This window comes from Pelophylax lessonae, assembly GCF_965119305.1.
Source record: "Pelophylax lessonae genome assembly, chromosome: 8".
In the NCBI taxonomy this organism is placed as follows: domain Eukaryota; kingdom Metazoa; phylum Chordata; class Amphibia; order Anura; family Ranidae; genus Pelophylax; species Pelophylax lessonae.
The window spans coordinates 193368435-193381122 of record NC_138775.1 but is presented as its reverse complement, the minus strand read 5'-3'; the positions used below and the strand labels follow the sequence as shown (position 1 = coordinate 193381122).

The 12688-nt window shown below is 50.1% G+C and overlaps 2 protein-coding genes across 2 annotated transcripts in view; one reads left to right on the top strand and one right to left on the bottom strand.

Moving 5' to 3' along the window:
• The window catches only part of TMED5 (transmembrane p24 trafficking protein 5), a 518850-nt gene that overhangs the window by 276189 nt on the left and 229973 nt on the right, over nucleotides 1-12688 (bottom strand). The window lies entirely within an intron of this gene.
• Nucleotides 8842-12688, top strand: part of LOC309562324 (GDH/6PGL endoplasmic bifunctional protein-like) — a 45190-nt gene continuing 41343 nt past the window's right edge. The window contains 1 exon segment of the mRNA XM_082266468.1: nucleotides 8842-8895. The gene's annotated coding sequence lies outside the window, so the exon portion shown is untranslated.

The following is a 12688-nucleotide window of genomic DNA, read 5'->3' as shown; positions in this document are numbered from 1 at the left end:
CTCCATCACCCCATCCCTTTATCCATCACCCCATCCTTTGCTCCATCACCCCATCCCTCTATCCCTTTCCCCATCACCCCATCCCTCTATCCCTTTTTCCATCACCCCATCCCTTTCTCCATAACCCCATCCCTCTATCCCTTTCTCCATCCCCCCATCCCTTTCTCCATAACCCCATCCCTCTATCCCTTTCTCCTTCACCCCATCCCTCTATCCTTCGCTCCATCACCCCATCCCTCTATCCCTTTCTCCATAACCCCATACCTCTATCCCTTTCTCCATCACCCCATCCCTTTCTCCATAACCCCATACCTCTATCCCTTTCTCCTTCACCCCATCCCTTTCTCCATAAGCCCATCCCTCTATCCCTTTCTCCTTCACCCCATCCCTCTATCCCTTTCTCCTTCACCCCATCCCTCTATCCTTCGCTCCATCACCCCATCCCTCTATCCTTCGCTCCATCACCCCATCCCTCTATCCTTCGCTCCATCACCCCATCCCTCTATCCTTTGCTCCATCACTCACAAATACTATACACCAGCACTTTTCATCTAACAATCAGCCTGATCTGTCATATTGCTGCTGCCTCTCCTCACCTGGCATGCTTGGATTTGTAGTGCCCCAGCCCCAGACACATGAGGCGGTCATACAGGAGAGGAGAATGTGCCTGTGTACTGGACTGGTTAGCAGGTAGTGGGAAGGGACTCTAGGAAGGTGTAATAGAGATTTGGGGAGATCTTAGAAAACCTCTTCTCTTCAGAAGCAGACAGACACACAAAACAAAAAAAAACGATCTTACAGCATCAGTGAAGTCTGCTACAGAGAGGCCCCCCTCCTCCCCCTCTTCCTGCCCACTAAGACAAGCCACCGACATCACTACTACATTCAGCCCAGAGGCAGCTTACCTTGTGCTAGGCTGAACTTCTTCCTCCACTCACTGCAGGCTCCACTCCTCCCCCTCCTGGCATCTGCTGTGATGAAATCAAAAGAGGCGCGCTGGGCAAGGGGGAGGGAACAAATAGCAGCAGAAGCACAAGAAATGTTCATTGGAGACTCCACCTCCCTTCCCAGCCAGCTTCTGTTTCTCCACGAGCAAGGGGGCGGACCCCCGCCTCCCGCATACGGCCCCGCCCACACCCGACATCAATGCCTAAATTTGACAGCTGCAATCACTCTCCTTGCAGCTGCCCCCCCCCCCCCAATCGCTCACTTATCACTGGCTTGAATGTTAAAATGCTGATATGTAGCCCGAGTTCCCGGCCAAACCCCCCTGCCACTGGTGAGCGGGGTGGCAACAGGGGTGGCAAGGATTTCGTCTGGGGTGGCAACTGCCACCCCAGCTAGCCCTCTGGCTCCGCCACTGTCTGGGGGAGGACCCTGGCCTGCTGTAAGGGGGCATCTATATAGGGGACCTCACCCTGGCCTGCTGTAAAGGAGGATCTTTGGGGGACCTGCCCTAGCCTGCTCTAAAGGGGGATATATGGGGATCCTGCTCTAAAGGGGATCTATGCCATAGATCCCCCTTTAGAGCAGGGTCCCCATAGATCCCCCTTTAGAGCAGGGTCCCCATAGATCCCCCTTTAGAGCAGGGTCCCCATAGATCCCCCTTTAGAGCAGGGTCCCCATAGATCCCCTTTAGAGCAGGGTCCCCATAGATCCCCTTTAGAGCAGGGTCCCCATAGATCCCCTTTAGAGCAGAGCCCTGTGATCGGTGTGCGGCCTTAAAAGAATAATGTTTACTTTGATAATTGTTTATTTAATTAAAAATGTTTTAATACCACTTAGCGCCGGTTCACATTGCAGCGACGCTACTTCGCACCGCGACCTCGGAGCGGCCGCCACGGACTTCATAACATTGAAGTCTATGGTGGTCGCCTCCTGGTCGCCCCAAAGAAGCTCCGGACCCTTTTTCTAGGTCGGAGCGACTTGTGTCGCTCCTATTAGAACGGGTCCGCAGCTTCCCTATGGGAGGCGACCTGCGGCGACCTGTGAGGCGACCAGGTCGCCTCACAGGTCGCCCTAGTGTGAACCGGCACTAAGGATGTTTGTTTACATTTATTTATAAAAGTGTGTGTGTGTATATGTGTGTATATGTGTGTGTGTGTGTGTGTGTGTATGTGTATATATATATATATATATATATATATATACACACACACACGCATGTATATTGACCCCCCAAAATAATACCTTGCCACCCATTTGCCACCCCTGTTTTAAAAGTCTAGCTCCGCCACTGGTAACTCTGGCATTGAAAGGGGGCACACTGTGGTCAATCTGGGGGCACACTATGGTCACTCTGGCATTAAAAGGGGGCACATTGGGGTCACTCTGGCATTGAAAGGGGGCATGCTGTGGTCACTCTGGCATTGAAAGGGGGCACGCTGTGGTCACTCTGGCATTGAAAGGGGGCACGCAATGGTCCCTCTGGCAATTAAAAGGGGGCACACTGGGGTCACTCTGGCATTGAAAGGGGGCATGCTGTGGTCACTCTGGCATTGAAAGGGGGCATGCTGTGGTCACTCTGGCATTGAAAGGGGGCACGCTGTGGTCACTCTGGCATTGAAAGGGGGCATGCTGTGGTCACTCTGGCATTGAAAGGGGGCACGCTGTGGTCACTCTGGCATTGAAAGGGGGCATGCTGTGGTCACTCTGGCATTGAAAGGGGGCACACTGGGGTCACTCTGGCATTGAAAGGGGGCATGCTGTGGTCATATATATATATATAAATAAAACAATAAATATTGTATTGTTTTTTTTGTGCACTACAAATAAATATGCGCATTGGAATTTTTTCATATTTTTTTTCAAAAGTAAAGTAAAGTAATAAGTAGTGAAGTTGCTTTTCAAATGCAGTAACCAGTAAAGTAATCTCATTACAATTTACAGAAGTAACTAGTTACATTTTTTGAGTAACTACCCCAACACTGTATCCATCCCAGCACTAAAGATTCAGTTCAGGGCTCATTTACATTAGCATTGGCCTCTGAAGAGTAATCCACTGTGTTCCAATCCACTGTGTTCTGTGTTTCCGTGGCTAGGAGTGGTTATGTCACATGCTCATGTCCTATTCTAACCTCTAAAAGTCGACTATACTCCACTGCAATGCATGCGGTTACGGTGCAGCCCCAATCACTTAAATGGGTCACGTTCAGTGGGTAGTAATGCAAGGTACTCGCAAGGGCGGTTGCCTGTTTTTACCTAAACCCCCCCCCCCGGTCGCCTGTGTGAAAGAGTCCCAAAGGCATAGACCACCTGTTGTCTTCTTGGCTGCACCCACAGAGCTACCTCATCTATTCTCTTGGATCTATGAATGTAAAGACTACAAGTCCTAACACTATGGCAGAGGGCCTCATAAATCGCACCACCACAAGTGTGATGACATCCCTGCACTTGTAATGCATTGTTGACCATGAATGGCAAGACTTTAAAATCTCATCTTCCACAACTATATCTATCAACTTTGTAAAAATAGAGAGCGGTACCCCTTTTAGCACACAATATGTAGCTGAAAGACACACCATTACCACACTCCCCGGATCGTTGACCAGAAAAACGAATATGCAGAAAACTTTAAGTTATACTAAGTGCTTGATTCACAAATGTCAGGTGCAAATTTCCCCTCTGTTTTCTCTGCAAATTTCCAAAGCAGCTGTTCAGAGGATCAGCTGTGATTTATATGCGGTTCCGATACAAATTTTTGGATCCGGCGGTCACCAGCATCTTTAACAATTACTGTAAACTATTAAAAAAAAAAAAAACTTGTTAAGACAAAGGCATAATACATCATTATTAAAAAAGAATAGCGCACACATGCAATAGAAATTTTTACCAAATTTGAAGACAATCCATAAATAAAAATGGGGATTTGGTCCCACCATATGGCCATATAGTGCTCAAGCCGACCACTGCATCAAAGTACCCCATTATCAGTGGGTCCTACACTATCCATGAAAAAGAGATGAATCCAGCCTTTCTAACCCTTGTAGATAATACTCCTTGCTAGGAAAGATGTGCAAATGCACTACAGGGGACTCCTCCTATATCCACTTGATAGAGGACACTTTTAGATTTATTTATGGATTGTCTTCAAATTTGGTAAAAATTTCTATTGCATGTGTGCGCTATTCTTTTTTAATATACATGTCTTTTGGTTCATAGCTGCACCAGCTTTAGAAATACATGGGTATGCTCCCCCAAAATGTTTTGCTTGTTTATAATACCTCATTAGGTAATACTTACCTTAGTACAAAAATTCAGCCCAGCGCTCACTCCGAATGGGAAGACTGGCGTGCTGCTCTCCTCAGGCAGGGAACTCCAAAACGGGTACATAGAAAAGAAAAGAAGAGGAGGCGCAAACACCTAGTGCATTACCCGTGGTCAATGTTGCAAATAGTTTAATTAAAAAAATGCCAAATGCATACTCACAGACGCAGAGATAAAAACATGTTACAAGAATCCACCATGTGTGAACTGGAACAAGTCCTTCAGTTAGGACCGCTAACGCGTTTCGGGGGTCAGGCCCCCTTCCTCAGAGCTGACTTACCTTAGAACGAAGCTGTTCCAGTGGCGCCCACACACCGCTGACATTTTCCCCGGTGTTTCTTCCGGGTTCGCAGTCTCTGGTGCTGTCATTGGTCGGAGCCGCAATGACGTCACTCCCGCACATGCGCGTGAGAGCCGCCATTCATGGCATGGGGCTCGGAAGGAACAGCACCCATGGCTGTTCCTTCAGAGCGCATGCGCCAGTGATGTCACTGGCTGCATTTTATGTAAATATCTCCTAAACAGTACACGTTTACCAGATATTTTCGCTACCTATACTGTAGGTAAGGCTTAATATAAGCTTACCTATAGGTAAATGTCTGCAGAGGAAGTTTACTTCCTCTTTAAGGGGCAGGCCGGGAAGCCGGATGACTCATTAGCTGTCAGCTGTATGTGAAAAAAAACATAGCCAGCAATACAAAATTGTGAAAAAAACAGTGCCCCACGCCACAAAAAGAAAAAAAATGGCGTGGGGTCCCCCTTAAATCCATACTAGACCCTTAGGTCTGGTATAGATTTTGAGGGGAACCGCCACACCTAAATGTATTTTAAAAATGGCGTGGGGTCCCCTTCAAAATTCATACCAGACCCTTATCTGAGCATGCAGCCTGAAAGGCTTAACCATACCAGGCCACATGCCCTCAATTTGAGGGGGGGGGGGGGGGTGCTGTGGGAACCCCAAAGCACCTTGTCCCCATATTGATGGGGACAGGGGATCTTTCCGACAACCCTGGCTGGTGGTTGTGGGGGTCCGTGAGCAAGGGGCTTATCAGAATCTAGAATCCCCTTTAACAAGGGGGTCCCCAGATCCTGGTCCCTTATGTGAGTGAGTAGGGGGTACATTGTACCCCCTACTCATTCACCAAAAAGGTGTCAAAAATAAATAAAAACACATAGACAGTTTTTGACAATTCCTTTATTAAAAACAAAAACAATGTCCCCGATGTAGATCCAGTGTCAATCACGATGAATACCGCTGCCAACCTGAGGGGAAAAAAAAGTTCTGCACTCTAATGCCCCGTACACACGCGTCGAAAATTGGCAGGGAACTTTCGGCCAACGTCCGATCTGCCGATTTTCGGCTTGTTAGTATGAGTCTTCCGACAACCAACTCCGACTTTTCGGCCGAAAAAAATCTGGTGTGCAGGCTATAAAACTTTTGTTGGCCGTCAACATAACGGCCGATTTTCGCGCAGTCAGTACAGATTTCGACAGGGAAAAATCTGATGAGCAAGTCTGGGCATGCTCAGTGAAGAAAAAAACACAAAGAAAACAAACCATCACATGACATCACTTCTGAAGTAGAATTTTGTTGGCCGAGAAAATTTGTGTGCAGTCTAGGCACATTCCAACCAACAAAACACAACTTGGACAAAAGTCGGACGATCAGTCGGCCGATAATCATTGCGTGTGTACGAGGATTTAGCTGGCTCCCGTTGCCTGCCTGCTCCGCCATCTGACAGATCTTAAATAGCTAATGGGAGGGGCCACCCGACGACATCACGGGGTGACCCCGCCCCAGGGGAGTCATCAACCCAGCATGCATCAGTCAATGAAGTCACAAAGGGTGAGGTCTTTTGGATCTGGTACGGATTGCGGGTGGGGGGACCCCCACACTGTTTTTTTTTTTATCATTGAATTTGTTTTCAAAACGAATGTGCGATTCAAGATGCGTTGCCATAGAAGACAATGAGCCTGGAATTCGCATATAATTTGCACCGCAGTTCTCAGAAAACGCACAGGAGTCTTTTTAAATTTGCAGTCAATTTTCACTGTTGCTGCACCGCACATATGTGAATCGGCACCTTAGACAGCAGAAAGCAGGTTCGATTCACATATCATGCGAATTGGATGTGGTTCAAAATGCATCCAATTTGCATATATGTGAATGGAGCCTTAAATATCTCTTTCAATATACCCAAACACCCATCTGAAACATAACATATTTGCTTTGCGGCTTCAAAAAATGTAACTTGACATGTTGAGTTTGACAGGCGGCACTACCTGTCAGACGTGTCTATTGCAGTCAATAGAGCTGCACTGTAACTGCAAGCCAAACGGTTGGCTCATGGTTGTGGTGGGATGTTTCTATACAAAACATTCCTGTTCAGATGGAAAAAAAAAACAGCCAAAACAACCCCACATTAACCACTTCTGGACTGGAAGGTTTTACCCCCTTAATGACCAGGCCATTTTTTGCGACACGGCACTGCGTTGATTTAACTGCCAATTGAGCGGTTGGTGTCCTTTTTTTCCCCACAAATAGAGCTTTCTTTTGGTGGTATTTGATCACCTCTGCAATTTTTATTTTTTGCGCTATAAACAATAAAAGAGCGACAATTCTGAAAAAAACAAAAAACAATATTTTTTACTTTCTGCTATATAACATTTCCAATTAAAAAAAAATAAAATCAAATTTTTTCATCATTTTAGACCAATTTGTATTCTGCTACATATTTTTGGTAAACAATCCCAAAAAGTGTATATTGATTGGTTTGTGCAAAACGTATAGCGTCTACAAACTAGGGGAAATATTTATGTAATTTTTATTTATTTATTTTTTTTACTTGTAATGGTGGCAATCAGCGATTTTTAGCAAGACTAAATCGGACAGATCGGACACCTAACTGACATTTTTGGGGCGACCAGTGACATTACTACAGTAATCAGTACTAAAAATGTGCACTGTTACTGTAATAATGACACTGGCATGGAAGGGGTTAACGTCAGGGGCGACCAAAGGGTTAAATGTGTCCCTAGCGGCTGCTTTCTAACTGTGTGGGGGATGGGCTTGCTGCATGAACACAGAGACCTGCGTTCCTAAATAGGAGTAACATAGGATCCCTGTGTTCATTACAGACAGAACAGTGGTCTGCCGTGTTTACAAAGGCAGACCGCTGTTCTGTCTCCACGGGCAGCGATCGTGGGTGCCTGGCGGCAATCACGGCCGCCAGACCCGCTAATTTACTACCCCTGTAGCCACTCAAAGCCACTAGTGGTTCCGCGAAACGACGTATAGGTACGTCAATTCGCGGGACAGAGCCGACCTGCCGCAGTATAACTATGGTGGCTGGTCAGCAAGTGGTTAAGGTGACGGTAGGATCACCGTCTACAGTAAACGCCTGGAAACTGCTCTTCTCTGCCGCCCTCTGAAGCTCTATACCTCTGTACAGACCCGGGGCAGGGATGTATACAATGCAAGAGCCAGAGCATTGCACCCACGATGCACTTACTGCTGCTGCAGCTTGATATTGGCTTTAAGAGTCAGTAAAGGGTTTCTGATAAAAGTGATCAGGCAGCTTTAGAGCCACCCGATCCCTTGCCTTTAATTTCAACATCCACTTCCTGATCCCTCCTGCAACTACTGACCCTGGAAGCGTCGTGTTTTACATCACTTCCGAGGTCACAGCTGTCATTCCTCGGCTACTGTAGCCAAACACATGATCTGGATTTGAATAGCTGCATTGGAGAACAGAGGAGACATTGGGGGGTCTAATAGACCTCCAATGTCTCTATAAAGAGGACCTGTCACCTGCCCATGCTTTCACATAGGGGCTTGGTAGCCCCCTTGTGATAACAATAAGGTAAAAAAAACAAAACATTAAATATTGTAAAAAAAAATGAGATATATATATATATATATATTGAAGGCATCCCCGTCAGTCCTGCACACCCCCTATAAAAAATGTGAAGTGCAGGGTGGGCACCTGTATGTAGCTCTACACTGAACACCTAGAAAGACTTTTACAGTGTTGCCTATTAGGAGTTTTGGGTATCGTAGTTTTTTTTTGTGATTCCATGGGTGTTCGCAACTTTAAGCATGACATTTTTGGTATCTTTTTTACTTGACACAACCCATTCATTTATATTTTACCCAAAAATTGGGATAATATTGTAATATAATTTTTAAAAAATATAAGTAAATAAAATAAATAACTACGTAAATATTGTACAAAATAAATATTGCATCTACCGCTATTTTATTCTCCAGGGTCTCTGCTTTCATTAAATATAAACTTCTGGGGGTTTTACAATACATTTTAAGAAAAAAACAGCCCCAGCAGACAAGGGGTTAACATGGGCGCAGGGATTAAAAGATTTCAGGAATAAGTGTAAAGTGTTCGTTCCATTTCTGTGTTCCTATACACATCCCTGACTTCTCCTAACACACACTTCCTCCTTGTGCACGGAGGAACCCAGCAATGAGGAAGAAACATGACCTCCACCCCCTCCCTTCTCTACTTCCTGCCTCTCCCGGAAGACAACATCCGCCATATTACATAGGGGAGGAAGAACACCTGCTCAGTGTACATGACGTGATTGTGTCTGTAGGGGGCGCTGCTCTGCCAGGTATGTATATGTAGGTATGTATCTTCGTGTCCCGTCACCGGGCTGGATCCGGGGAATGCTCCATGTACAATGTGGGGGATGGATGGATGGAGGTGAAGTAGAAGTTGTGCTGCAGCATTTATATATCATGTGTGCAGAGCAGAGGGAGCTTCGTACGTATTGCTAGGTTTTTTTTGGGGTGGGTGGCAGTTGTCCTATGTTGTTTCAGCTTTGGAGCAATTGTCCTCCTATCAGAAGTCATTGAAATGAACAGCACAGCGCCCCTGAGTGGTGTGGCGGTGTCTCTGAAGTCCCCTCCTAGGAAGGGATAACGCTTTAGCGCAGCGACAATATGTTTGGCCTCATATGCACCGAGCGATTCTCTCATGTCATTTAAATACCGGAGTGTATGTGTGCAAAGGAGACAGACACTGCAAAACCGGAGTCCCACTCAGTGCAGCGTCCAGTGCTAAACAGGAGTCCCACTCAGTGCAGCGTCCAGTGCTAAACAGGAGTCCCACTCAGTGCAGCGTCCGATCCTAAAGGGGAGTCCCACTCAGTGCAGCGTCCGATCCTAAAGGGGAGTCCCACTCAGTGCAGCGTCCGATCCTAAACAGGAGTCCCACTCAGTGCAGCGTCCGATCCTAAACAGGAGCCCCACTCAGTGCAGCGTCCACTGCTAAACAGGAGCCCCACTCAGTGCAGCGTCCACTGCTAAACAGGAGCCCCACTCAGTGCAGCGTCCACTGCTAAACAGGAGCCCCACTCAGTGCAGCGTCCACTGCTAAACAGGAGCCCCACTCAGTGCAGCGTCCACTGCTAAACAGGAGCCCCACTCAGTGCAGCGTCCACTGCTAAACAGGAGCCCCACTCAGTGCAGCGTCCATTGCTAAACAGGAGCCCCACTCAGTGCAGTGTCCACTGCTAAACCGGAGCCACACTCAGTGCAGCGTCCACTGCTAAACAGAGTGGGGGCTGCACTGAGTGGGGCTCCTGTTTAGCAATGGACGCTGCACTGAGTGGGGCTCCTGTTTAGCGTCCACTGCTAAACCGGAGCCCCACTCAGTGCAGCGTCCATTGCTAAACAGGAGCCCCACTCAGTGCAGCGTCCACTGCTAAACGGGAGTCCCACTCAGTGCAGCGTCCACTGCTAAACGGGAGTCCCACTCAGTGCAGCGTCCACTGCTAAACGGGAGTCCCACTCAGTGCAGCGTCCACTGCTAAACAGGAGCCCCACTCAGTGCAGCGCCCACTGCTAAACAGGAGCCCCACTCAGTGCAGCGCCCACTGCTAAACAGGAGCCCCACTCAGTGCAGCGTCCATTGCTAAACAGGAGCCCCACTCAGTGCAGTGTCCACTGCTAAACCGGAGCCACACTCAGTGCAGCGTCCACTGCTAAACAGAGTGGGGGCTGCACTGAGTGGGGCTCCTGTTTAGCAATGGACGCTGCACTGAGTGGGGCTCCTGTTTAGCGTCCACTGCTAAACCGGAGCCCCACTCAGTGCAGCGTCCATTGCTAAACAGGAGCCCCACTCAGTGCAGCGTCCACTGCTAAACGGGAGCCCCACTCAGTGCAGCGTCCACTGCTAAACGGGAGCCCCACTCAGTGCAGCGTCCACTGCTAAACGGGAGCCCCACTCAGTGCAGCGTCCACTGCTAAACGGGAGTCCCACTCAGTGCAGCGTCCACTGCTAAACGGGAGTCCCACTCAGTGCAGCGTCCGATCCTAAAGGGGAGTCCCACTCAGTGCAGCGTCCGATCCTAAACGGGAGTCCCACTCAGTGCAGCGCCCGATCCTAAACGGGAGTCCCACTCAGTGCAGCGCCCACTTCTAAACGGGAGTCCCACTCAGTGCAGCGCCCACTGCTAAACGGAAGTCCCACTCAGTGCAGCGCCCACTGCTAAACGGGAGTCCCACTCAGTGCAGCGCCCACTGCTAAACGGGAGTCCCACTCAGTGCAGCGCCCACTGCTAAACGGGAGTCCCACTCAGTGCAGCGCCCACTGCTAAACGGGAGTCCCACTCAGTGCAGCGTCCGATCCTAAACGGGAGTCCCACTCAGTGCAGCGTCCGATCCTAAACGGGAGTCCCACTCAGTGCAGCGTCCGATCCTAAACGGGAGTCCCACTCAGTGCAGCGCCCACTGCTAAACGGGAGTCCCACTCAGTGCAGCGCCCACTGCTAAACGGGAGTCCCACTCAGTGCAGCGTCCGATCCTAAACGGGAGTCCCACTCAGTGCAGCGTCCGATCCTAAACGGAAGTCCCACTCAGTGCAGCGTCCGATCCTAAACGGGAGTCCCACTCAGTGCAGCGCCCAATCCTAAACGGGAGCCCCACTCAGTGCAGCGCCTAATCCTAAACGGGAGCCCCACTCAGTGCAGCGCCCACTGCTAAACGGGAGTCCCACTCAGTGCAGCGCCCACTGCTAAACGGGAGTCCCACTCAGTGCAGCGTCCGATCCTAAAGGGGAGTCCCACTCAGTGCAGCGTCCGATCCTAAACGGGAGTCCCACTCAGTGCAGCGCCCGATCCTAAACGGGAGTCCCACTCAGTGCAGCGCCCACTGCTAAACGGGAGTCCCACTCAGTGCAGCGCCCACTGCTAAACGGGAGTCCCACTCAGTGCAGCGCCCACTGCTAAACGGGAGTCCCACTCAGTGCAGCGCCCACTGCTAAACGGGAGTCCCACTCAGTGCAGCGCCCACTGCTAAACGGGAGTCCCACTCAGTGCAGCGCCCACTGCTAAACGGGAGTCCCACTCAGTGCAGCGCCCACTGCTAAACGGGAGTCCCACTCAGTGCAGCGTCCGATCCTAAACGGGAGTCCCACTCAGTGCAGCGTCCGATCCTAAACGGGAGTCCCACTCAGTGCAGCGTCCGATCCTAAACGGGAGTCCCACTCAGTGCAGCGCCCACTGCTAAACGGGAGTCCCACTCAGTGCAGCGCCCACTGCTAAACGGGAGTCCCACTCAGTGCAGCGCCCACTGCTAAACGGGAGTCCCACTCAGTGCAGCGTCCGATCCTAAACGGGAGTCCCACTCAGTGCAGCGTCCGATCCTAAACGGGAGTCCCACTCAGTGCAGCGTCCGATCCTAAACGGAAGTCCCACTCAGTGCAGCGTCCGATCCTAAACGGGAGTCCCACTCAGTGCAGCGCCCAATCCTAAACGGGAGCCCCACTCAGTGCAGCGCCTAATCCTAAACGGGAGCCCCACTCAGTGCAGCGCCCACTGCTAAACGGGAGTCCCACTCAGTGCAGCGCCCACTGTTAAACGGGAGTCCCACTCAGTGCAGCGCCCACTGTTAAACGGGAGTCCCACCCAGTGCAGCGCCCACTGCTAAACGGGAGTCCCACCCAGTGCAGCGCCCACTGCTAAACGGGAGTCCCACCCAGTGCAGCGCCCACTGCTAAACGGGAGTCCCACCCAGTGCAGCGCCCACTGCTAAACGGGAGTCCCACTCAGTGCAGCGCCCACTGCTAAACGGGAGTCCCACTCAGTGCAGCGCCCACTGCTAAACGGGAGTCCCACTCAGTGCAGCGCCCACTGCTAAACGGGAGTCCCACTCAGTGCAGCGCCCACTGCTAAACGGGAGTCCCACTCAGTGCAGCGCCCACTGCTAAACGGGAGTCCCACTCAGTGCAGCGTCCGATCCTAAACGGGAGTCCCACTCAGTGCAGCGTCCGATCCTAAACGGGAGTCCCACTCAGTGCAGCGTCCGATCCTAAACGGGAGTCCCACTCAGTGCAGCGTCCGATCCTAAACGGGAGTCCCACTCAGTGCAGCGTCCGATCCTAAACGGGAGTCCCACTCAGTG